Genomic DNA, 25765 nt, shown 5'->3' with positions numbered 1-25765 from the left:
CTATCAATCTAACATGCAAATGCAGATCTAAGTGTTATCTCAACATAGTGTTTACAACAACTAACACATGTTTCCAGAGAATGTGACGAAAAATAAGCAGTGCAATTGTTTATTACGCTTTCCTCACTTTGTTTATGATGCAAAAAAGGGGTTCAATTTGGATCATTTCAAATGGATTAGATATTCAATTTTATTTATGCTCCTCTTTTGGGTAGGTCAAAGATATTGTTTATTGTCTATCCAGTTGAATAATTGTTCATGAATAATGCACAGCTTGCTCAGTATTATCACATTGTTTGCCAACATTTTACCCTACTGTCAATATAAACAACTATTGAACACCATTCTCTTTCTTTCTTCCTTGAATGTGTTATATTCTCCCAAACCCATGCCCATCTTTTCCAGAACTTCATACCTGAACCCCCAATCAGGTTTTCACCTCTGCCACAGCATCACCACAGCTCTTATGCAACGTCATTTTGAGCTAATTGTGACAAATGTCAATTTTGCCTTTCCATCGTTCTCAAACTGTTGAAAATCTTTGACATCTTTCTCCATTATTATCCAACCAGGTGAGGCTGTGTGTGCCAAGTTCTATTATTGTAAAAACTTTCCAATCCTACTATGCCCTTGCCCCTTCCCATGTTTGTAATGACATCCACCCTTAAACCTCTCCAAAATATATGCAGTCATCTATTTTGGCCTGTTTAGCAATTTCCCTTATAATTGTTCCTCTACTACTGACCATGCCTCCAGATGCCTAGGCGCTAAGCTCTGGAAATTCTTCTGAACATCACCAATTCTCTATCTCTCCTTCATTCTTTCAGATATTTCTTAAAACCTATCTCTTTGACCAAGATTTGAGCCATCTCTCTTTTCAACATTAAATCTCTAACTTTATAAAGCTCCCATGAAGTGCTTTGGGACATTTTATTACATGAAAGCTACTAAACGTAAGTGTGATTGTTGCTTCTAATCTGTTCCTTTTTTTGAAATAGATTATACACACTGCCACCTTTTGTGTTTAACCTATTTCACCTCAGAAAAATCATCTGGATAAAACAAATATATATGAAATACCATTTCCACAAATATCTTATAGGCAAGACAATATGACATGCCTATTTTCAGTATTCCAAATTAAATAGCTTATATTTAAAACTCAAAAGTCAAACTATAGACTCAGAATCCAAACAACCCTTTCCAATATTATATGTACCTTTGTCCCTTAACCTTTTGCAATAGGTATGTTCAATTAAATGGACAAAGAGGCTTTTTTTTAACAGTCAGTGGAGTATTATAAAATGAAAGTATGAGCAGACAATTAACTAATTTTTTCATTAATTAGTTGAAATGTGTTTCATCAATATCAGTACGCCAATCATACAAATGTACTTGATTTACAACATGTGGTATAGGTTAAGTTCAGATCATTTAAATCTGAGATTTCTGAACCTTTTCTTCACATTGAATTAGAAAGTTTTCTACACATTTCCCAGTTAAGGAAGTGCATAGTTAACTTGATTATTTTAAAACATCAAAATCCATGACAGATTAAAACTTATTTAACATGTTGCTCCCTCACATTTTGCCTGCTCCGCACTAACATCTCTGACAGCTGCCTGCTATTTGTTCATTTTTTTTGTTCCTTATCTCATACTTATTCTTCTCATCTTTCCTATTACCTGGTCTCTCATTAGTGATTCCTCTCTTCCATATCGCCAATGTTGCTCTCCTGTCTTATTGTTATATGAACTTTCTTTTTATTTATTTAATCAGAGGATATGAGCATCATTGGCCAGGTCAGCAGCTATTGCTTTACTTAATGTTTATTGTGAAGATGGTGATTAGTCATTTTCTTGAATTGCTGCAGTCTATGTAGTGTAAGGACATGCAAAGTGCTATTTGATGGGAGTTGCAGAGCCTTGGCACAGCCATGATAAAGAGTCAGTGATATTGGAAAATACTTTGATGTAGGATAGTGACTTGCAAATTGACTTTTTTAAGAAGTGTTCTTGTCCTCTTCCGGTTGAAGAATCTATGCTGCAGTCCATCTTCTGGATGTTATGCACCATTGGTGGAAAGAGTAAAAGCCTCAAATTATGGATTGAGTGTCAAATAAGCCAACTGCTTTGTTTTGATCGGTATTGAAACTTCTTATGTGTATTGGAGCTGCATCCTTTCAAACAAATGAGAAGTATTCCATGTCCCTCACAGAAAAAGGAGAAAGCTTTGGGGAGTTGAGAACTGAGTTGACCATTGCAGAATGTCCTTCTGTTTGGCTCCAGCTCTTTGCTGTTTCTCACTCCCCTTTTGTTAATCATCTATTCAGGCCTCCATTCTTCTTATCTCTAGCATGTTTGACATTCAGGTTACTACTTCCGTCTTCAGCTGATTCTCCCAGCTTTCCCTTTCTCTGCTGGATGAGTGTAAAGTTGAAGTAAATTTGATTTTCTGTGAAATGTCGGCTTCAGGGCTTTTGTGGGGGGGGGGGGGAGCGGTTACTGGATTGGAATCAATTGCTCTCTCTGTGGTGTAAAACATTACTCTTTCTCTCTGGTACGTTCAAGTCTTAATTCTATCAAAGCCTAGTAACAAAACTCAGACCAGAGGCAGCACTTTAAGCTTTGGACATCCAAATATTTGTGTACTAGTCCAGTCTAACTCACAGTACATAATTTGTCTCCATTAGGCACGGTGGCGGCAAGGTGGCTCAGGATTAGCACTACTGCCTCACAGCACCAGGGACCCAGGTTTGATTCTAGCCTCGGGCAACTGTCTGTGTGGAGTTTGCACATTCTCCCAGTGTCTGGGTGGGTTTCCTCCAGGGGGTGCTCCAGTTTCCTCCCACAGTCCAAAGATTGCATGCCATGTGAATTGGCCATGCTAAATTGCCTGTAGTGCTAGGTGCATTCGTCAGAGGGAAATGGGTCTGGGTGGGTTACTCTTCGGAGGGTCAGTGTGGACTAGTTGGGCTGAAGGGCCTGTTTCCACACTGTAAGTAATCTAATCTAAATGGGAATGATAGCCCACAATATTTTTAAGTTTAAAGGAGGTTTGCCACATATATTTGAAAGAAAATTACATCAAATTCTTTCTACTCTTATTATTTTAATATAACTGTCACAAGTAAGAAGATAGTGGAATCAGCCGATGGGTTTCTCTTTAATCAATCTTACTGCTGATAGAGCCAAAGAGTCCCAGGTGCAGCAAATTCTGGAAAAGCAGTCATGTTTCTTTGAGCCTCTGGGTCAGGCATTTCGCAAGGTCCACCTAAGTGAACCTAAGCCAATTTAAGTGAACCTAAGCCTTCCGAAACCAAAAAGCTTCTGCATGATCTCTGATCATCGCCAAAAATTAATTTCAACTCCAATCTTCATACTTCGTGAGAAATCTGCTTATGAGAATTGTATACTTGGGATTTTTAAAAAATATTTGCTCCAGTGTAGTAGTCAAAATGTCTACTGCTGTTCCTATGTAAAAACAGAAATTTTCATGCCACTGTGTCTTTTATGTAAAACCCAGATAATCCTGCGAAAATTTATAAATAATTAATTAAGTAACATTTCAGAAAGCATTGTTCTTGATGGTGAGGTAAAGCATTGTAAGAAAAACGTGCAAGATGCAATTCAGCATTCAAAGGGTTATTTGAGTAAGAAGGCAACATTTATCTTTCATCAGATCAAACTGACTGTGTTTTCATTGTGTTGAGTGGGTTAATGCAGGAAAGAGAGCACCAGCATGGAAAAAGATTAAGTATTCATTCCACAAATATACACTGGAAATCTGGATTAATATTTTTCAATATATTAGTTACCCTTGGAAGCAATGATACATGGATGCATTTGTTACAATGCTCAACCTTCCTTTCATGCTTCTTGGCAGCCCATAACTCTGAAGTATAACAATCTTAAACTACTACATATTACTCAATTGCTTGGTGTACATTGAGTTTTGTTATAATTGGTGGTGATGGTTTTGGAATTTTAACGTATCTGTTGTGTGAAATCCTTTAAATCATGCTGATCATTATTTAATTCTAAACATTGTTCTGCAGCCTCTTTATTCGTACACATTTTGGCCAGGAAGGCTACAGTTTCCATCATGCCCTTGTCACATATAGCTGACTGAAAGACATTCATAAAAGATTCACAAGGGCCATTTTTTGTGAAGATGAGCAACAGTAATATAAATATTTTAGAATGTAGGGAAAAGGCAAGCATACTCTGTAGAGAAATCACTAAAAAGCTTACTACATTAGTCAAATATGTGGAATCTTTCAGCAGCAGATCATCATAATCATTAAAATCTGATAATACTTCTAATTTTTAATGGAGTAAACCATTGCTGCATGTATTTTACTGAATACAGCAGGATCCTGTTGTACTGTAGCTGTACTAGAAGAAAATGGCTGTATTTGCTTAAATAAAGCTGTTTGCTTCTACTATAATGGTCCTGATAGACTCTTAGTTTTCTTAGCAGTTACAGCTGTCACTGTGGGTAACAGCACACTAAGCTTTTTTTAGTTACTTAGTCAAATATTCATAGGAAACGAAGGCTTCAGTTTGGCTTTGGTAACAACTTCATTTTCTGCTCCTACTGAGTGTGCCCTTGTGGAATGACTATTCCTATACTGATTGGTTGTCTTCCAGTCACATGGGCTTTTCCAAGCTAATGGAGTTTCCATGGGAGTAGTTGAAGGCAGAATGCTCTACCTTTTATCATTGCTTGGCTGAATATTGAAAAATATTACAGAAGACAGTTATGGATCATCAAAAAGGCCAAAGAAGCGATCAAACTCCTATCAAACTCAAGCCTGTGCTACTGGAGAGGGGGGAGAGAGCACAAGCTTAAATATTTTAGGTCATGGGGTGACTCACATCTCAAGAGTCTTCAACCACTCACATTTTCGTGCAAATATTTACTTAAACAATATTGTAGTTTAAAACTGTAATGAATGTAGGTGTAATTTCATGTAAAATGTCTTATGAAAGGCCAATGAACTGTGACATTGCACAGCAGGGGTGGGGATGGAAGTCGTTTGTGTAGAACTTCCATGATGTTTTATTAAGAGTTCAGTTTGCTGATCCTCAAGGCAAAACTGTCACTCACTGAACAATCACAAATGTCTGTTTTGGCTGAAGTGAACTGCAACATGAAAATACAATTGCTATCATGATACTGATATAAGTATGTACATTTTTCTTTCAGCGTTAAACAGTAATAATGTTGTGACCCTACATACCTTAGTCAAAAGCTTTTAACTCTGATCGCGTAATATTCAGCTGAAAAGTCATGTTCATAAACATGACACAAATTTAACCAACATATCATGCTAATTAAAACAGATTGAGCTTCGACAAATGCTGATGTATTTAGATTTATGTATTAATCTATTTTTGTTTAATTTATATTGAGATTTAAGAAATGATAGGATGTGTCAAAATATCTACCAGAAAATTTGGATATAGTTATTTGTAAAATTGCACTAATGTAAGGAACATTTTAAAAGCATTTTGAATAATAATAATAATGCATGAGAAAAACTTTGCTTTATCAAACTTCAAAAAAGTCATTATCTCAAATGCATGTCAATGAATAAAATTAACTGGAATTGAAAATCTGTTAAAATTAAAACAAAACGTTGATGAAGCAAATGTAATGTGTGTTTAAAAATGTATAAACATTGCAGTACTGGATCCTATGTATTTTTAAGAAATTTCATATTTTTCTCTCTGTTATGCTTTTATATAGAAGGTTACATTGTAAGATAATTCCTTGGAAAATATATACCACTGTCCTTTCAACATAGAAACAAACTTAATTTTGTTCTCATAACCTCAGGATGAATATTAGCTAGGTGCTCAGACCTTAATGTTTAATTAAATGCCACATCTTTCAAATTATTATGTGTCTGAACAACTTAATTATCATTTAAACCCCTGGGATTGTCAGGTAAAACCAATTATTGCAGTTCACTATTCCCTCAACACTATTTGAATCCTGTAAAATGTTCTTAGCTGTTTCTTATCCCTTAGTTTGAGGTTTCATTGCTTATGTGTTTAGGGTATATCCGTTACCATGATAAAGCTGATCCTGTTAAGACTGACCTTGAATTTTTTTGATTAATTAAAATGCCTACTATCTAAAAATAGCAGTGATACATTAGAAACTTCTAATTATGTAATAACTATACAATATGGACTTCAGTACAGTTTAAACAGCTACATGGATAATGTTAATATTATCAAGACCTAATCAAGTCATTCCAAGCATCTCAAAAATTGAATATTATAATTCTGAATTTGTTAGATATGGCTGCCTTTGATGGATCAGAATAACATGGGCAAAATTTTCCAGGTGTAGACTTATTGCCAGTGGAAAGCTTGAGCATATGGTGCTGATGTTAACGCAAAATAAAGACAATTACCTGGCATACACTACCAAAATAATTCACTTGAAATTAAACTGAGGATAATTTTTTACAATTACTTGAAGATAAATTAAGACACTGATAAATTGAAGTTGTTTTGGGTACGGTGTATTCAAACCTGGGCAGCACAATATTTGGGTTGTTGCCAGAAGCCAATCTGGACTCAATTAAATAACAGAAATATTGAAAAATAGGCAGTGGGGAATGGTCACATTGTGTCTCAAAGCAGCTAATTTTAGAAGTGTTACCGTATTGAATATGTTTAGTCAGCTTGTTTCAAACAGTACCTGACTGAAAATTTGACAAGCAAACACATACATAAAATGTGCAGAACGTAAATCCTGCAATATATGATTGATGAGATTACTATCGCCGTGTTCTAACATTTATAATTAGAAATATACGAAAGCAATTTTACAGGTGTTGCGTAAACTATAAAGTTGTGAATCAAGTTAACGTACCTTCAGCCAACTGTACCAGATACTTCTGTCATCTACAAATATATTTTACAGCAAATTGGTCTGCTCAGCAAACTGCAGGAAATCTTAAGATTATTAGCAAGCACAACATGTAGGTATCTATGTTTCTGCATTTAATTAAGTGTAATTTGTACAAACATGGCCCAGCTGTCATCCTGAACTGTGCTGCACATATTTAAAAGTAATATATTTGAGAGTTAAAAATGTTCACACATACCAGGATATTGAGTTTTTGATAGTACTTTGATAACACTGCAAAATGCACTGAAGTAATCTGTATTACAAGAACTGTAGAATATTTTTAAGAAGAATTACAATGAGATTAGTTTTACTGCAGTGTTACTTAAATAAGCTTCTAAACTTTAGATCATTAAATGTAATTAAAGCATTGATATAAAAAATTTGACACTGCAATAATTTAACATCCATTGTGAATATGACTTCCACTGTTTTCTTGATTTCAAGACATGGACTATCCTATTAGCTTTCAACCTTTGCAGATGTGATTGTATTAAAGTACAGGTTTCATCGTAACCCTGTATGTGTGACATTAGTGTGAGATTATCAATCCTCATTGACGTCTATTAATCCAGGCATTTGAATGCGGAGACTAATCTTTACACCATATTGAACTGTGCTGGTTATTTTCTGAGGAGAAAGTGAGGTCTGCAGATGCTGGAGATCAGAGATGAAACTTTATTGCTGGAACAGCACAGCAGGTCAGGCAGCATCCAGGGAACAGGAGATTCGACGTTTCGGGCACAGGCCCTTCTTCAGAGTCATTCCTGAAGAAGGGCCTGTGCCCGAAACGTCGAATCTCCTGTTCCCTGGATGCTGCCTGACCTGCTGTGCTGTTCCAGCAATAAAGTTTCATCTCTGGTTATTTTCTGAGCATATTTCCTTTGGTACTTTTAATTTGCATTAAAATACTGATTTTGGTCATGTCTTGCATGCTGTGCCTAGAGGCAGGCCCTTGGCTCATTGTTGAACTGTTTTCTTGGCAGATTTTTGCCTTACCTTCTCAGGGGCTGGGCACAAGTCTACCTCAACCTCAAGGAGAATCAAACTAGTACTGTCAGTGTTACGCTGATTAAGCTAATGAGCAGTCATACCCAAACTATTGCTTTCCAGTTACTGCGGACATTCCCTTGGCCTTCTTACATCATGGAAGCAGACAGGCAATTTGCATTTTTTCAGCCTCTTTGAGAAGAAATTAAAAGGCAGAACATCTCCAATAGATGCTGCCATCTTAATAAACACTGCTGGCAATCTGGCACTGGTCTTGGGAACTTTGAAGCTGGAGAGGGAACTGTGGGTTTGAAAAATAGCCCCATATTCCCAACAATACATCTGGAGGGAGTTAACCTCTGATCCAGAGTATCTAATAGCTTGGCCCTCTCTGATGTATTTATTGATATTTGAAATTGTGAAGTCTGACCTACTTCAGCATTGCCTTCCTCTCCAGTTTGTGCTACTAAGTTTCCAGAGCTGCTGAGTGTCTGATTGAGGGATTGATAGTGGAAGGCCACCCATTCACTACCCTCAACAGGATGGGGATTGCAAATGCAGTCAATTGGGAGGCCAGCTCCAGGATTATGAGTGAGCTGTTAGCAAGTTCAGATGCAGACACCCCAAAGCCCATGGGAAGCCTTTGCTTGTGAAGTGGACGTAATAATATAATTTTGTCAAGTGGGCTTTCAGTCAATAAAACATCTAATGGAATAATAGCGATAAATTTTTAAATATTTCAGCTGGGACAAAATCACATGCTCACTGCATAACTGTTTCACTTGATGCAGTGAATCTATACAGTGCAAAAACAGGCCATTCACCCGAACAAGTCCACACCAATTCTCCGAAGAGCATCCCACTACTCCAAAGAGACTCACCCCCTCCTACCCTAAATCCATAGCTAATCCACCTAGCCTGCATATCCCTGGACACTATGGGCAACGTACCATGGCCAAACACCCTAACCTGCACCTCTTTGGACTGTGGGAGGAAACCCGTGCAGACACAGAGAGAATGTGCAAACTCCACACAGACAGTGTCCCAAGGCTAGAATTGAACCTAGGTCCCAAGCACTGTGAAGCAGCAGTGCTAACTACTGAGGCACCATACTGCCAGTGCTATGGCACAATTCTAAAACAGTTGTTTATATTCTTATTTTATATTTAATTATCTTGTTTTATAAACCATAATGGCAGACTTCAACTCCATCTAATTTCAAAAAATGGCATTTTTAAAAAGTGACTACCTCAAAGATCTAATGGTGTACACCAACTCTTTTCCACATGTTAATGATGATCACAAACCATCTTTGTAGGTATAAATTTTAAATCATTGCTGTGTTGTTTATTTCATTTGTGTAATGCACAAATAGTTGACTGAGTTTTCTAAAATACTGTAGTAAAGCCTTACACATATTTAACCCAGTTGACTTTGGATTCCATCTGACTTGTGCAAACTCTTGTAAAATGAAAGAATGAATATGACTATAGAAATTTTGATCACTTTAAATTTAAAATGTGACTGAAATATTGGTCAATTTTGGTACATTTGGCAATGGCAATCACTAATTAACCCAATTAATTTATTGTCCTTGATTTCAGAAACCAAAGCTACAACAGTTCTTCCAGCTCAAGAGTACAGAGTTTTGGGCAATGCAGAGTTCTTCAATGCAGGTAAAGATGCCACATGGACTCAGGTAGAGACCTATCTCAATTTCAGGTCTAGTAAATTCTAGAAGATACAGAGGAGCTTTAATACTTCCTCCTTATTTCAGTGACAATTCAAACCCCAAGCCCCTTAGCATTGCAGTTAGAGGGCACAATCACATTAAGACCAGCAAATCCAACTGCTCCTAATGTGACATAAATGGGAGTGAATCATTAATGGCTTTGCACCAGCACTAAGCTGCTAACATAAATCTAGATTCAAGGCTGTCCTGACTCGAGTCACAATTCCTGAAGGGAATAGTTTCACACTGTTTTGGTTTAACAACAAATGGAGTGCAACTCTTTAAACTTAGTACGCAACACACTCAAAACATTCTTTGCAAATCCATCTAACCTCAGCTTAGGTCTTTAGAGAACATTTAATACTTTGGTTGTTGGGGTGAGTGGTTAGCTAATATTGTTGAAATCTCTTTCCTGGGCCAAATTGAGACATCTACAGCATACCAGTTTTAATATAATTCTGTAACTATTATTATCATAATTCTATCTACAGTGTAAAGACATCCAGGCACATACTAGGTACTAAAGTGTCTGAAGATTTTAGCATTGCCTCCTGCAGTACCACTACTTGTCAGGAACTCCCAGTTGTGGAATCAATGATCAAGAAATTGTGCGGTGTCTCCTGGTTTTCTACTGACTTAAATGAATGTACATAAAACTAACAACGGTACACTTGGGACTTTCTGATTCTTATTTCCTTCAAATGACATTCTTCCCCAATTCAAATGTCATCTGGCAGAGAACCAGGCAAGATGATGGCTCCTGTAAAACCAAACTGCAAGGCTTTTGCACTGCCTTTATTTGTGAAATTCAGCAATATTTGAGTGGAAAAGATAGCTTTCAGGCTTTCCAACTCAATAACCAACATATTAATTATTTAAGGATTTTTTTATCATGTAAATTGATGCCACACTATGCGCTTGTATTCGAGACAGGCTGATTGAGGAAAAGGGAAATTCAAAAACTGTTTTCATGCTTTGACATTGAACCTAGATACTGCTGTATGTGATAAATATAACAGGCTCTCTGATCTTATAGTTATGTCTGTGTTCTTTGTGGATTCATGTCTATGTGCTCTTAAAACTGTTTAAAGTTCTAGACTATGTTTTGTGTTCTGGTTTAGAGAGATGTATTCTTCCAGAATGTACTAACTTTGGATGTAGGTTTGCTTGCTGAGCTGGAAGGTTCATTTCCAGGTGTTTCATCACTCTACTAGGTAACATCTTCAGTGGGTCTTCAGGCAAAGCACTTTTCATGATTCCTGCTTTCTGTTTATATGTTTGGGTTTCTTTGGGTTGGTGATGTCATTTCCTGTTCTTTTTCTCAGAGGGTGGTATGTGGTGTCTAACTCGATGTGTTTGTTGATACAGTTTTGGTTGGAATGCCATGCTTCTAGGAATTTTCATGTGTGGCTCTGTTTAGCTTGCTCATGAACATCAGGATACATGAACATCAACTAGCCACAAAACGACATGACTCTCTCTCACTGGTATCCTTGCATACAGATAAGGAAGGACACCACTTCCACTGGGACAACACATCCATTCTCTTTCTCTTTCTTAATTCGGGGTGAGGGTGGGGGTAGGTCTGTTTTTTAACCAGGATTGCCTCGGATCAAAGTATGGATGGGACGGGTATACAATTTTCTTGTTGTAAGACGCATGTAACTTTTTTTACTTTATTTTGCCTGGGTTTGGGGCGCAGCTTCAACTAGAAGGAGCCATGGAGGGGTTTGTGGGTAGTAGGAGCACCCCCTGTGAGCAAGGGGGAAGTCTCCTCTTATATGTGTTATATGTTGGTTCATTGTAGAAGTAGTTGTTAAAAGTGTTGATTAGGTAGTTTTGGTAATTGTATTTTCATGTTTATATAAACTGTTTACTGTTATCATTGAGCACACTATGAGTGGGGTTCTTCCTCCCAGGAGGTCACTGATTGTTTCAGATGGCTAACCGTTCATTTAAATGGTGCACCTGGAATGTTAAGAGGAGTCATTCACTGATTACGAGAAAAAAGATCCTTTTAAACCTTAGAAAAGAAAGGGTCGATGTAGCCTTGCTACAAGAAACACAACTAACTGATAAGGAGCATTTAAAGTTACAGCAGGGAGGGCTCGGCCAGGCATTCTTCTCATCCTTTTTGAAATTTGAAAAGTAGAGGAGTTGCTATACTCATCCAGAAGAATCTTGCATTTCAGCTGTTAGACCAAATTAAGGACCAAATGATCCTTAAAGCTTTAATACATGGAGAGGAGTATGCAATTTTGAATGTATATTGACCCTCTGAACACCCCCTCAAATTTTTAACAGCTGCACTCTCCAGGTTGATGGCCCTTGGGGTGTGTCATACAATTATCAGGTGAGACTTTAACCGACTTATGGACCCTGAGGTGGACAGGATGCCTAGGGGACTTGCAGGTATATCCCCGCAATCCAGGCAACTGGTGGACCTGAACAGGGAGCAGAGGTTTGGATGTATGGAGATGTCTTCACCATGAGGGTAGGGACTTCATCCTTTTCTCTAACCCACATAAGTGCTATATGAGGATTTACATGTTTTTTGCCTCATCAGCCTTTTGCAATTCTGTCTTGCAGAATTGGGAACATAGTCATTTCTGATCATGCGGCAGTGTATATGGAGGTTAAGGCTGGCGGTGACGGGGCAGGCTCATGACATTGACGCATGGATCCTTTCCTCCTGAAGGATAGCAAATTTATTGAGTACTTTTCGCAGGAATTTAAAATTTTTTGGGACAGCCAGTAATCCATCGGTGCTCTGGGAGACTGTCAAGGCCTATGAACAGGGTTTGATTATTCCTTACTCGGCGACCTGGAAGCAGCAGAGGGGAAAGCAGCAATGTATGCTCAAGGCCCAGCTGAAGGCAGCTGAGACAGCATACTTTGACATACCATCTGTAACTAAATTGCAGCGGATTACAGCCCTCAGGGCTACTCTGAATGTTGTGCTCACCCAGACAGCAAAAAGGAAGATTTCCTTTGCAAAACAGAGATTATTTGAGTATGGTGATAAATCGGGTAGATATCTGGTATACATGGTCAGAAAGAAGAGTGCCCCCAAATCTATCCCATCCATTAGAGAGTGTGCTGGTACTCTCATTTGCAATTCCAAAAAAAATTTAATGCAGCATTCAGAAAGCTCTACTCTGAGCTGTACCAGTCAGAGGGCTGTGAGGACAGATTGATGAAGATGAAATCCTTTTCTAAGACCTTGGGCCTCCCAAGTGTATCTTCGGAGCAGGCATCTCTTTTGAATGCCCCTCTGACAATCCAAGAGATACAGGAGGCGGTGAGGCAGCTCCAGAGTCTGTAAAGTGCCTGACTCAGATAGATTTCAGAGTGAGTTTATGAAAATGCTGGTCGGGCCAATTTTGGATATGTACAATTATTCGTAAAGTCAGACTGCCTCTCATCCTCTGACAGAAGGAAATATTTCTCTTATTCTCAAGAGAGGGAAAGCACCAGAGGATTGTACTTCATACACACCCATATCATTTTTAAACTTTTGTCTAAAAGGCTGGTGTTGAGGTTGGAGAAGGTTTTGCTCTTCATCATAAAGGAGGACCAGACAGATTTTATTTGGGGCCGCAGATCTTCTATTAATGTTTGGAGTACCAAATATGGTTCAGGTATGTCAGCAAGGGTCCATTCTGGGCTTGGTAGTCTACCTGGATGCAGAGAAAGCATTTGACCGGGTGGAGTGGCCGTACCTCTTTTTTGTCCTGGAACGGTTTGGTCTTGGAGAGGTCTTTGCCAGGTGGGTGACAGTGCTACATAGTGACCCTAAAGCAGCGGTTCTCACTAATGGTATACAGTCTGACAATTATAGTATTGGTAGAGGCAGTCGACAAGGGTGGCCCTTTCACCGTTGCTATTTACATTGATGATTTGAGCTGTTGGCAGAGGCCATCCGAAGGAACCCCAATATAACTGCCCGGGGAAGGTATAAAATCACCCTTTATGCAGATGACATTCTTCTCTTTCTAACTGACCCAATGATATCTGTGTCCTGTTTTAATACAATGTGGTTAATCTATATGGCTCTTTCTCGGGGTATAAAATCAATTTTTTGAAGTCGGAGGGAATCCTATTCCCTTTCAGATGGTCACAGGAAAGTTTCCTGTATTTAGGCATTTTTATCACTCCAGCTAACTTTGAGCAGTTGCTAGAGAAGATCAGACAGGGCCTTCAGCACTGGGAGGATCTCTCGATATCCTGGTTGGGTAGAATAGCTCTGGTCAAAATGAATGTTCTTCCTCATTTATTATATCACATGTGAACGCTCCCTTTGATGCTGCCAAAGCAAGCGCTACGGAGGCTTAACAATTGGCACGACTCTTTTATCTAACATCATGGGTGACCTCTTATTAAGCTTGCCAAAATGCAGGTTCTGCAAGGGATGGGAGGTGTGGATTTCCCAGATTTTAAGAAATATCAATTAAGTTCCCTGCTATCCTATATGGCTGATTGGGCTTGCCAGGACCCATGGTCAATTTGGCTGGACATCAAGGCCTCCCAGGCAAAATGCTCCCTTATTAATTTGTTGTTTTATGGACACGATGAGGACTGTTACAGACCATTGCAGAAACCCGATTGTCCTTAACATGGGTAAAGCATGGAGAAGGATGCGACAGGGTGAGGGCAATTTACAAAAAACTTCCCTTTTTACTCCCATAGTAGGATTGGTAGGATTCCAGCCGGGATTGATGGATTCTGGATTTAGGCTCTGGGAGTCTAGAGGAGTCTCCTGTTTGGGAGATCTATTTGACGGGGAGGTCATGATGTCTTTCAAGCAATTGAGCCAGAAATATGAACGAACTAAGAGGGACCTCTTTCGTTATTTTCAGCTCAGGGACATTATACAGTAAAAGAGTACATTAATGGTTAGTCTCTATAAGTCGAATGTGGAGAGGAGAGTACTTCGGTCCATGGGTACTCTCTCGGTCAGCACCTTCCATCATTTATTAGGAGGTAGTGTTGCAAAGGACATTGAGTGAGTGGCTGTGTGGAATCTGGACTCAGGAATTGGGGGTGGAGATTTATTCAGAGGTGTGGGAGGATTTTTGGGAGAACATAAGGAAGATTTTGATTTGCAATAGGATGCAGGCTATGCAACTGAAGGTACTCTACAGGGCTTATTTAGCACCAGAGCGGCTTTCAAAATTTAAGACAGGAGCATCCCCAGTGTGTCCTAAACGTATAATGGATATTGGTACTCCTACTCATTGTTTGTGGTCATGCCACAAGCTTCATAGGTATTGGGGCGCTCTCACGAGTGTTTTGGAAGGGGTCTTGGGAACCGAGATCAAGGTAGATCCAGTGTCTCTCCGCTTGGGTTTGCCAAATCTCGCCTCTTTGGACACGCATGGGAAGAAACTGTTTAATACTGTTTCATTTTGTGTGAGGAAGAACATCCTGATGAACTGGGTGTCGTAAAATCCCCCAGGACTCTCGGGGTGACGTAGGTTAGTTATGGAGCACATCCCCCAGACTTCCTCACGAGTATGGTGCACCAGAAAATGGAACCCTTTTATAGGATGTGGTGGCCCTTTTTGAACTATATGGATGCAGACTTGTTGGCTATATTGGTCAAGGCCTTTATGTAACCATGATGGCTACACCTGATGGGCGGGGGGCCCCTGAGAGGAAAACTTCCAAACAAATACAGGTATACCAACTGATGCTCCCAGTGATGGGGAACTTTGGTAGGATTGTGCTGAGTGTTGTAACTTAATTTAATTTAATTTGCCTTGATTCAAAAAAAGAAAATTTAGGTTTTCTTTTTGATTTAGTCCTTTATTGAATTGTAGTTTGCGTTGGTTTTTCTTCTCTTTATTCTTTTTCTTCTAAATTGTTTGTGGAGTAGAGTAGTAGATTGTTTATTGTTATTGTTGTTATATTATAGGGTTGTTATGCTTTATTGTAGTAACGTTTCTAATTTTGTAAAAAAATTCAAAGTCTTTTTCTTAATACAAATACTTAAAAAAAAAATCTACTCTGATAGCATTCACACTGATTCTTTTCTGTGTCTGAGGTATTTTTGCATTGAATTCATGATCAGATTTGTGCTTGTTTTCTTTATCCTTTTTGTTTATACCTTAATGAATAATTTGACAAACCTTATAAGTTGCCAAATAAAACTAGTCATTTGAACCACGGAAATAATAAAGGTTTCACTCACTTTATTGTTTGGGCTCCGAAACTTCGATTTCCATTGATATTTTTTTTTGTTTCTTTCCTTTTTGTCAATCAATTTTCTTCAAGCCTGTACTGGGGAAGAGTTATTGCAACTTACTGTTAACTTTACCTTGGAGTAACTAGTTCTGAAATTTGTTAACTCTTTGTCAAAATGCTTAAGTGTGCACCTCAGCCTAGTTTTGAGTGAAAGTGAAAACTTTTTGTCCCTTCCTTAATGGATCAAATTTGCCTTGAATGTCTGATAATCAGCTTCTTTCCATATGTACTTGATTCAGATTATTTTCCCTTAGCTGGTAGTGGGGTTTAAACTCTCTCACTGTTTTGTCTAAAATCTTGTCTCCCCTATTTCTAAAAAGCTGTACAATTGCAAAAGGCTTTCTGAGACTTGAGTGTTTTGGTGGTTTCTCTGGAGAGTTTTCAGATGCTTCCTTCACAGCTGTCATTCAGTTCTATGGTTTTCCTGACTGCTAACTAGTCTTAAAGCTGTATTTATAATTTTTAAAAAAATTCTTCTCACCTTCAGATGATCTCAGGTGTATTTCTTGATCTTTACTGCTCACAATTTTCTCGGCAGCAAATACAATTGCTTTCACCATCTTTTGTCATGTGGGTTAATGTCACATGATGGGTTTGGATTCAAGAATGACTGGTCAAAGAGAAGACAAAGGTAAGGCTGCTTTCAAGCTGAGATTTCAAAATAGTGCAGTTTATTGTACATTAATGCTAAATACTTCCCTATGTGTTAATCATAGATAGTTCATGCTCTGATCATATAGTTACATTAGGTAACAACTAATCTTTCTTCATCATATTTTCACATGGATGTCCTCTTAAGACTCTCTAAAGTTCTAGTCAAGTATAGTTTGGTCTAGTGTATTCTTCCAGAATGTTCAAACTGTTCTCACATAGTGCCATTTCTGGTAGCAATGTGCAGATCCCATAACATTACCACAAGGTCCTAAGGCCTATACACAATACATGGCAGTATCTCTTTTGTATCTTGAACATTATTTTGTCTATATATGGAGACAAACATAGAATTGCCAACAGAACAAACAATCAAATATACAGCTCTACAAACTTTTAGGATAAATATGGTCAAAGCATATTTGGCAGATGCTGGAAATCTGGAAAACAAATGAAATGCTGGAGAAACTCGGCAGATCTGGCAGAGTCAATGTTTCAAGTCCAATATGATTAAGAACTCAGAAGACGCTTTTCAGACTGAACGACAAACAACTTCTTTCTTTAATTTTTCAGAGTTTCCGGGCCTGAATAAGGAATCAGGAATGTATTTAACAGTTTTGGTTAATTTCCTGGAACACAAACTGGTTTCCTGTTCTCGATGATGGTGAAAAAGGCCTGTGTGACTGGCTGATACCACCTTTGACAGATAAAGTCTGCCATCTACTGGTCTCGTGAAGCAGCCAGAATTCGAAATGCAGCACACAATCAAATGACCCTTGTAATATAGAAGATTTGTTGACATGTGGATGCAGGTGTGGGGGTCTAGAAAGTCTGATGTTGTACAAGAAACCAAGAAACAAGTTCAGCACAACTGTGAGTTGCATTTCCTAACTGTTTCCTCCTTATTACTATAATTCCATGACCAGCATGATTGTGTGACAGCGTATGTAATCAGAACACATATGATGTGACCTCAATTGAGCATTTCAAAATCACATCATACCCAACACACATCATAACAAAGGGAAAATGCAGCTAGATGCTGGAAATCTGTTCTGAAAAGACTCGTACTTGATTCAAAATGTTTACTCTGTTCCTCTTTCCACAGATGCTGCCAGGTTTGCTGCATTTCTCCTGTATTTTCTGCTGGAACCACTTAAAATGTTCATAGTGAATGTCAAGGGAAATTTTCAAGTTCTTCAGTCATGCTTGTTTGTGAGACAGCATTTCTTCAATGATTTTAACTCCATTTTGGCTCTTAAATTGGATTCTCGAAAATGGAAAGAATAGCAGACCCTTGGGTTCTGAATGTTAGCATTGACTATAGCCTGAAGAAATGTCCGTGACCAAATGAAATGAAGGAACAAGTGATGGATACATTAATTAAGGATTAATTGTCTGTAAATTGGTTATATAAGTATGGGAAACTAGTAGTAGTGGGATATGAGGTTTAGGGAATATCATTAACAGAAATAAAGCTCTCACTAAAAATATGGATTTGAATTCTGTTTAAATGTAGTTTTCTTTGAGTGTGTAACATTGGTAGCACTGCACGGTTGAGTCATTCCTGCTTTTTTTGAAAATGAGTTGTTTGAGCAGTAGAAGAATGATGTTATTGTGTGGACTTGGCATATTTCTTTACCAAAGAGAAAACAAAATATAGCCTCAACACTTACCATACAGTTAAGAAACAAGTTCTTTCAGCGTTGGAGCCTAATGATTTAAAAAAATGAATGCAGGTTTGGACAAATTACTAACTTTTGTGGATAAACTTTGACTTGGTCAGATTTTGACAAGTTAGAAAGGCTGAGGATAGTACTGTGGAAGAGAACATAATGGAATTCAGTAGATTGTGTTTGTTAGAGTACAGGAATTTCATCTAGAAATTTCTCAATCTGTGCTGCCACTTAAGTTACTGAACTGCGACAACATGTGAAGTATGGATAGAATTTTAGTTTTGATGTGAGTTAAATTTATGGTAACTTACACTGCCAGAACAGATGTCAAAAGCATTAAAAACATTCCCTAGGAAAGCGATCATTTGTAGCACAAAAGGGGGCAATGGGAGACAGAAAATGGATGGCACAATGTTAACAAATTAGTGAAACTATCTAGATACAGGGCAGAGGTGGAAATCCAAAAGGAAAACCATTAACTAATGAAAAGGCAATTGTTAATTTTGAGAAGTGAAGAGTACTTGGGGTTTACACTGAGGGAGTGAACCACAGAAATGTTCAAGGTGTCTCATGGATGTTCGTTTAAGGTGTCTCATGGATTTTCATTCAATGTCTCAGGTGAAGCAAAAAACATTATGCCACAGACTGTCCCAAATGATATAACAAAATATTCAAAACTAAACATGAAACTAAAGAAAGGAAGAAGATGAAGGTACAAATTAAAGAGAGTAATACTATTGGGACAAATTTATGGAATTTGAGAGTTTCACCAGTTTTGGGGATGATAACAAACTAAAATTATTACGGCTATTCCATGCATGATAGCTAGAATCAATCATTTTGTTGCCACAGTTGTAGTGTGGGGTGAAATGTTGTTCTTAAGTCAGCCATTGATGATGAAACTGCATATAGAAAATGACAAAACTGTTGTACTTAAATAATCATGAACTTGCAATTTGCATTTTCAGGATACTATTGTATTTCTTTAATGGAACATAACATATCTAATAAAGAATTTAAAGAAATGATATTGACAGCAAGGATAGAAATTTAGGTGACAAAATCTTAATTGTGTGAAAATTACATTGTAAATGATCAATCTGTCATCCAAAAGGTTAAAAGTTTTCATGAAGGGTTTAGAAATAAGGGATGGAAAGTACAGTAGACCAATAGAGGATTTTTAAAAAATCATTCACTGGATGACATAATCACTGGTCAGGCCAGCATTTACTGCCCTAATTGCCCCCAGAGGGCAGTTAAGAGTCAATCACATTCCTATGCATCTTGAGTCACATATAGGTCAGACCAGGTAAGGGTGATAGTTTCCTTCCCTCAAGGAAATTAGTGAACCAGATGGATGTTTCCTAACAATTGACAATGGATTCACAGTCATCGTTAAACTTCTAAATTCAGAATTTTATTGAATTCAAATTCAACCACCTGCCTACCAGGATTTGAACCCAGGTCACCAGAACATTACCACTGGATTAACATTCCAATGATAATACTACTCAGCCATCACCTCCCCCCAAGTGACAGATTGAGATATGTAAGACATATCGAAGTATCAGATATAACAGTTTGTATTTAAATGGAATCAACACACACTCCAATATCACCATATTAGGCAGTATTGAATGATGCTGCAAAAAGAAGTGTGTGGATTGTGAAGAGGGTTTTGCAGAAATTCTTGCTCGGTGACATGCCAAGCAGTAATTTGCATGTTTTCCTTCAATACAAGCTGGATAATTTTTCTCTCTCTGACAAAGTAATCCCACAGTCTGCAAAAGGTTGCTCATCTTGCAGGTTAGTGCTTAACCACACTCAAAGGACAAGTTAAATCAATGAAGCCTGACATCAATAGCAAGGTAAGAATAAGACAAGACAGAATGAAGGTCACCCATGATATGCATGCATGAAACTTCAGTGAAAATGAAGTCAGAATGAGAATGAAGACAATGAGAGTTCAGTGCTGCTCAGAAAGTGAAAGATGATGGGGAGAAGAATACATTTGGAGTTGTAAAGATACTAATTGCTTGAAAGTAAAAAAACGATAAAAGGAGCATATGAATAACCTCCTATTGTACAAATTCCTCCACAAAGAAAGTGGAAGTAAATAAGAAAATGAAAGTTTGGCAGTATTACAGAATCCATCAGTAGAATAAAGAAGGTGAGGTCCTTTTGATTAAGCCAACTCAATTAATTGGTGTGGAATTGGTAATCAAAGTCAAAGTTTGACATAGTCAGAGGTTTTTGTCCACTTGTGGGATATGGGTATCTTTGGGCAGGACAGTATCTATTATACAAGAGGGTAGTTAAAAATCAACCACATTGCTGTGAGCCTGAAGTTACATATAGGCCAGACCAGATAGGGATGGTAGAGTTCCTTCCTAAAGCACATTAGTGAACCAGATGAGTTTTTCCAACAATCATTTCATGATCATCTTCAGACGCTTAATTCGAAATTCTTTATTGAGTTCAAATTCCACCATCTGTCATAGCAGGGTTTGAAACCAAATCCCCAGACTATTAATTGAGTTTCCGAACTAATAGTCTAGCAACAAGAGCACCAGGCTATCCCCTCCCCAGTAAAAGGAGCCGAGTCAAGCAAATGGAAGTGGAGGGGTATGCTCAGACCGAAAGTGAAAATGACAGCTTCATTAAAAGCATGTAGAAAAGAAAAATAAATAATATGTTCTTTTCATGGTTTTTCTGTCAAATGATATTTTTGGAAAACATATGATGTTAAAGAGAAACAATTTTGTTTACTTGTAAATTGCTCAGTGACTTCAGTCATATACATTCCCATTGTAATTGACAAACTATTAAATGGTCAGAAATTTATGATGTCTGTTTAATCATATTGCATTCTGGAAAATTATATGCATGATGCAATCTTACATCCTAATGTATATATTTTGGTTTTAAATTAGATGAATTGCAGAATATTGTATTAACCAAGCATTTTATTATATTGTCTTCTCTGCTGTGATCTCTGTTGGGGAGATGCTAATGATGTTAGTTCAATATCTGGCTACTGTTGTGCATTTGTCAGTGTTGTTCAGTGCAATACACAATATGCATGGGAAAAGGGTAATTTAAACCTTTTTTTGTATATTGCAGGGAGGAATGCCTGCCTCATTTGGATCCGCAATGATAAGATTTGAACTTGCTTGATAGGTTCTTCATTGGGTGTCTTGTAGCTTTTTACAGAACAAAATCATCATGTCGAATTCTTCACTCAGTAGGCTGTTAAAATTGCAATTGCTGTTATGATCTAGTAGAGTCTGGCAGGGGTGCCTGAAACTTTATGGAATTAGGGAACACATGATGATTATATGTTAATGAAGGGATAATTGGGTGAGTGCTTGACTGAGGAACACACAATCTGTGTTCGAGTTGGTGGAGAATCAGTATAAATTAAAATGATGAAAAAATTATATACCTGGACTCTGTCTAGCCAGCATTAACCTCTGGTACTTTACATCAGTATCCTAATGATAGTTTCCAAATATACATGTGTGTATCAGATTCTCATAAGATGCATGTGGACATCTCAAACCACCCAAGCAAACAACAGGATTAAAAGGTTCCCAGGGTTGTGAAATGGGCAATAAGTTCAACATCTAAGATTTGAGGTTCTTACCAGAATTGTCAGGCAGCTAGATGCCTTCTGTAGGCTATACTGCTGAATTAACACACTTTCTCCACTACAACAATCAAGCCTATACACAATGAAGGTTTTTATTTAGACAAAGAAAGAATATTTTTGTTTGATAAGGACAACTAAACTAACCAATAAATTAATTGCATAAAGAGAATAATTAAAAACAATTTGTAGATTTAGCAACTTGAGTTTGCATATTTTTTCCCATGTTTGTGTGGGTTTCCTCTGGGTGCTCCAGATACCTTCCATAGACCAAAGATGTGCAGGTTAGATGAATTGACCATGCTAAATTGGCCATTGTGTTCAGGGATGTGTAAGTTAGGTGCATTAGTCAGGGGAAATGTAAAGTATTAGGGTAGGGGAATGTGTCTGGGTGGGATACTCTTCGGCAGGTAGGTGTGGACTTGTTGGGCTGAATGGCCTGTTTCCACACTGTAAGGATTCCATGATATCAATCATGTTTCTTTTTTGCTTTCTCAGATTTATCATACTTTCTGATCTATCAGAAAGATACTTTATTACCATGCTGGAAATTTTGGTGGAAATCACAGTCAAAAAGAGTACCCAGCCATAAATTAGTACATCGGACTATAAATGTTAGGAAAGACTGTTTCTACAATTATAAGACCATAAGATGGAGGAGCAGAAGCATATTATTCAACCCATTCAGTGAGATCAAAGCTGATCTGATACTCCTCAACTCCATATTTCTGCCTTTTTCCCCTTAACTCTCAATTAGTTTACTGATTAAAAATCTGTCTATCTCCCCCTTAATTATACTCAATGACTCAGCATGAACAGCCCTCTGCCATAAAGGAAACCACAGATTCACTAGCATCTGAAAAAACAAATTCTTCCTCATCTCTGTCTTAAATGGATGACCCCTTATTCTGAGATTATGCCCTTTTATCCACAACTCTCCCACAAGGGAATTAACTTTTTCGTATTTACACTACCAAGTTCTCTATGAATCGTGTATGTTTCAACAAGATTTCAATCTCCTTCTTCAAAAGGGATAACCTTATAGAGGTTTATAAAATCATGAGGGACATAGACAGGGTAAATAGTCAAGGTCTTTTCCACAGGGTGGGAGAGTCCAAAACTAGAGAGCAAAGGTTTAAGATGAGAGGGGAAAGATTTAAAATGGACTGAAGGGTTAATTTTTCGCACAGAGGGTGGTGAGGATTTGGAATGAGCTTCCAGAAGATGTGGTAGAGGCTGGTACAATTACAACATTTAAAAAATGGGTACATGAGAAGGAAGGGTTCAGAGAGATGTGGGTCAAATGCTGGCAAATGAGACTAGATTTATCTCGGATATCTGATCAGCATGGGCAAGTTGGACCGAAGGGTCTGTTTCCATGCTGTACATCTCTCTGACTCTTGACTCTGAATTGATTGATTGAACAAATTTGCCTATATTTACAAGTTCCTTTTCGAACAGAATAAAGCAAAACCTAAATCTAATCATCATGATTTAAAAACTTAAAATAGGAGTCGTTCTTTTTCTCACATTCATGCAAGAAGGCACAGGGTGCCAGCAATATGATTAAAAAAACACTGGCGTAAAGTGACATGGGGGTGTTTAAATAACTGTTGCAAGGAGGAAGATTGTGTGAAGAAGCTATAGAGAGAGGCTGAACAGGCTGGGGCTGTTTTCCCTGGAGCGTCAGAGGCTGAGGGGTGACATATATACAGGTTTATAAAATTATGAGGGGCATGGATAGGATAAATAGACAAAGTCTTTTCCCTGAGGTTGGAGAGTCCAGAACTAGAGAGGATAGGTTTAGGGTGAGAGGGGAAAGATATAAAAGAGACCTAAGGGGCAACTTTTTCACACAGAGGGTGGTATGAGTATGAAATGAGCTGCCAGAGGAAGTGGTGGAGGCTGGTACAATTGCAACATTTAAGAGGCATTTGGACAGGTATATGAATAGGAAGGGTTTGGAGGGAGATGGACCGGGTACTGGCAGGTGGGACTAGATTGGGTTGAGGTATCTGGTCGGCATGGACGGTTTGGACATGAAGGGTCTGTTTCCGTGCTGTACACCTCTATGACTCTTTGACTCTAAGTTATGCATTTAGCTGTACAAGGAATTTGACTCTGAAAACAACTCTCATGAATTCGATGCTTTCTAGTCATTGGCTCAAAGTATTGAACGAATAAATAAATAAAAAATCTTTTTATGTTATTTATCATGTAACAATTTAAACTAGCGGCTCATTTTGATTGATGTATAATTCAAAAGTGAGTTTAAAAGGCTTGTAAATCTTGCAGCAGGGAATCAAATTGTGCCATTGTTACAAATATGAGGTGCCATAATTCATGTATATTAGAGATACTTTTTTTTGGAATATAACGCTTAGGCTGGAGATTAAAGTGTTAGTTGTAAGATAAATGGAAACATTTGTTTGATAGACCAATAAATACATCTGGGGTCATTAAAAAGTAACATGCATTCATCCTATACAGTCACAGCTGAAGTAGGAATACAATGTATGTTCTGGATCTCTTGCTGAAGTCTATTTTCAGTATATAATTTATAGATTTAAAAAACAGGCTCAAACCAGTTGGTAAACCAAGGATTTCATTCTGGGAGTCACAATTCTAGGAAAGACCAATGTAAACCCCACAGAGATATAAATTAGTTGTATGGGTCACTGGATCAAAGGGTTGTTATTGAGGCAAAAAAAATGATTATTTTACCTTTTAATTTGGAGCATCCTTGAACATGCCAGATTGCCATGAACATTGACTGAGGTTTTGGGACATTTGTTTGCATTCTGTGTGTTTTATGTTTCCTCTTAGAAGCAAGTGCTCTGCAGTTCATTACAGGATCAGGCAGAGATAGAATGTGCATTTGCTAAGAACTGAAAAATAGTTGTAGACCAAAATATTTCTCTCTGAGCGAACGATATAGCAAGAGTGTATTTAAAGTCATGCTTGAGCTGTACTTCTGAGAATCGAAGTTCGGAAGTTATTGTGTATTTAAGTTAGGGACAGATAGGTTCTTCATTGGTAAGGAATCAGGGTTATGGAGAAAAGGCAGGGAAATGAAGTTGAGAAACATAAGACTAAAATGGGCTGAGTGGCCTAATTCAGCTCCTATGTCTAATGGTCTTACGGTTAATTGGCAATTCATCATTCCCAATCAAGCATCTCATCTTGATACCCAGAACTTGCTTAAAAGATGTAATATGTTGTTCCCAGCATCAAGATCTTGCTCGACGTCTTGTGTGATATTTTCTCCACCATATTTCCCATCATAGCCCTTATAATTTAGGCCTCTATAAGATTCCACATAATTCTATAGTATGGTGCTTTTTCTACTGGAAAAGCACTGTGATGCAGGTGAACCAGTACATAAGGCCAGCCAATGTAAAGGTCAACTTACCTTTAGGACAGATCCACATGATAAATCGCTCAGACTTTACAACAGAATACTGAAATGTGCCATTTGAAGGTGTGAAAACACTTCGTACTTACCTTTCAGATCACCTCCTCTTTTTCCATTTTCCAACAATTTCTCAAACCAGGCATATATTATGGACTTCCAAAACCTCTCACTGCCAGACGAAAATGGTGTGTGGGAGGAAATCAATTTTCATCCCCCATTTAGAATGGGGGACCTGACCTCAGCAGGGTGGGTGGGCGGGCATCAGCAGACTAAGCAATCCTGATTTACAAAATGCCTGAAGAAAATGGCATGGTTTCAGGAATGCAGTGAAGATCAGATTTCTTCCTAAAAAATATGCTATGTTGACCACTTGTGCACTGAAACTTGCTTCGAACTAGATTAAAATTCAGCCCATTAAATGCCTTTGAATTAACAGGCAACTTGTTAGAAGGGAATACTGTACCTAGTCTAAGGTT

The 25765-nt window shown here is 37.9% G+C and overlaps 1 long non-coding RNA gene across 1 annotated transcript in view; it reads right to left on the bottom strand.

Moving 5' to 3' along the window:
• Positions 1-25499, bottom strand: part of LOC148148328 (uncharacterized) — a 120368-nt gene extending 94869 nt beyond the window's left edge. The window contains exons 1-2 of the long non-coding RNA XR_015759040.1: positions 25379-25499; positions 16380-16508 (exon numbers count right to left, since the gene is read on the bottom strand). This is a non-coding gene — a long non-coding RNA (uncharacterized LOC148148328). The remainder of the gene's footprint in view (positions 1-16379; positions 16509-25378) is intronic.
• Between the last annotated feature and the right edge of the window lie 266 nt (positions 25500-25765).

This window comes from Chiloscyllium plagiosum, unplaced genomic scaffold, assembly GCF_037043375.1.
Source record: "Chiloscyllium plagiosum isolate Xiang-an unplaced genomic scaffold, Cpla_swu_hap1 HiC_scaffold_13, whole genome shotgun sequence".
NCBI lineage: Eukaryota > Metazoa > Chordata > Chondrichthyes > Orectolobiformes > Hemiscylliidae > Chiloscyllium > Chiloscyllium plagiosum.
Note: the sequence above shows the minus strand (reverse complement) of the source record. Positions and strands in the feature narration are given on the sequence as shown.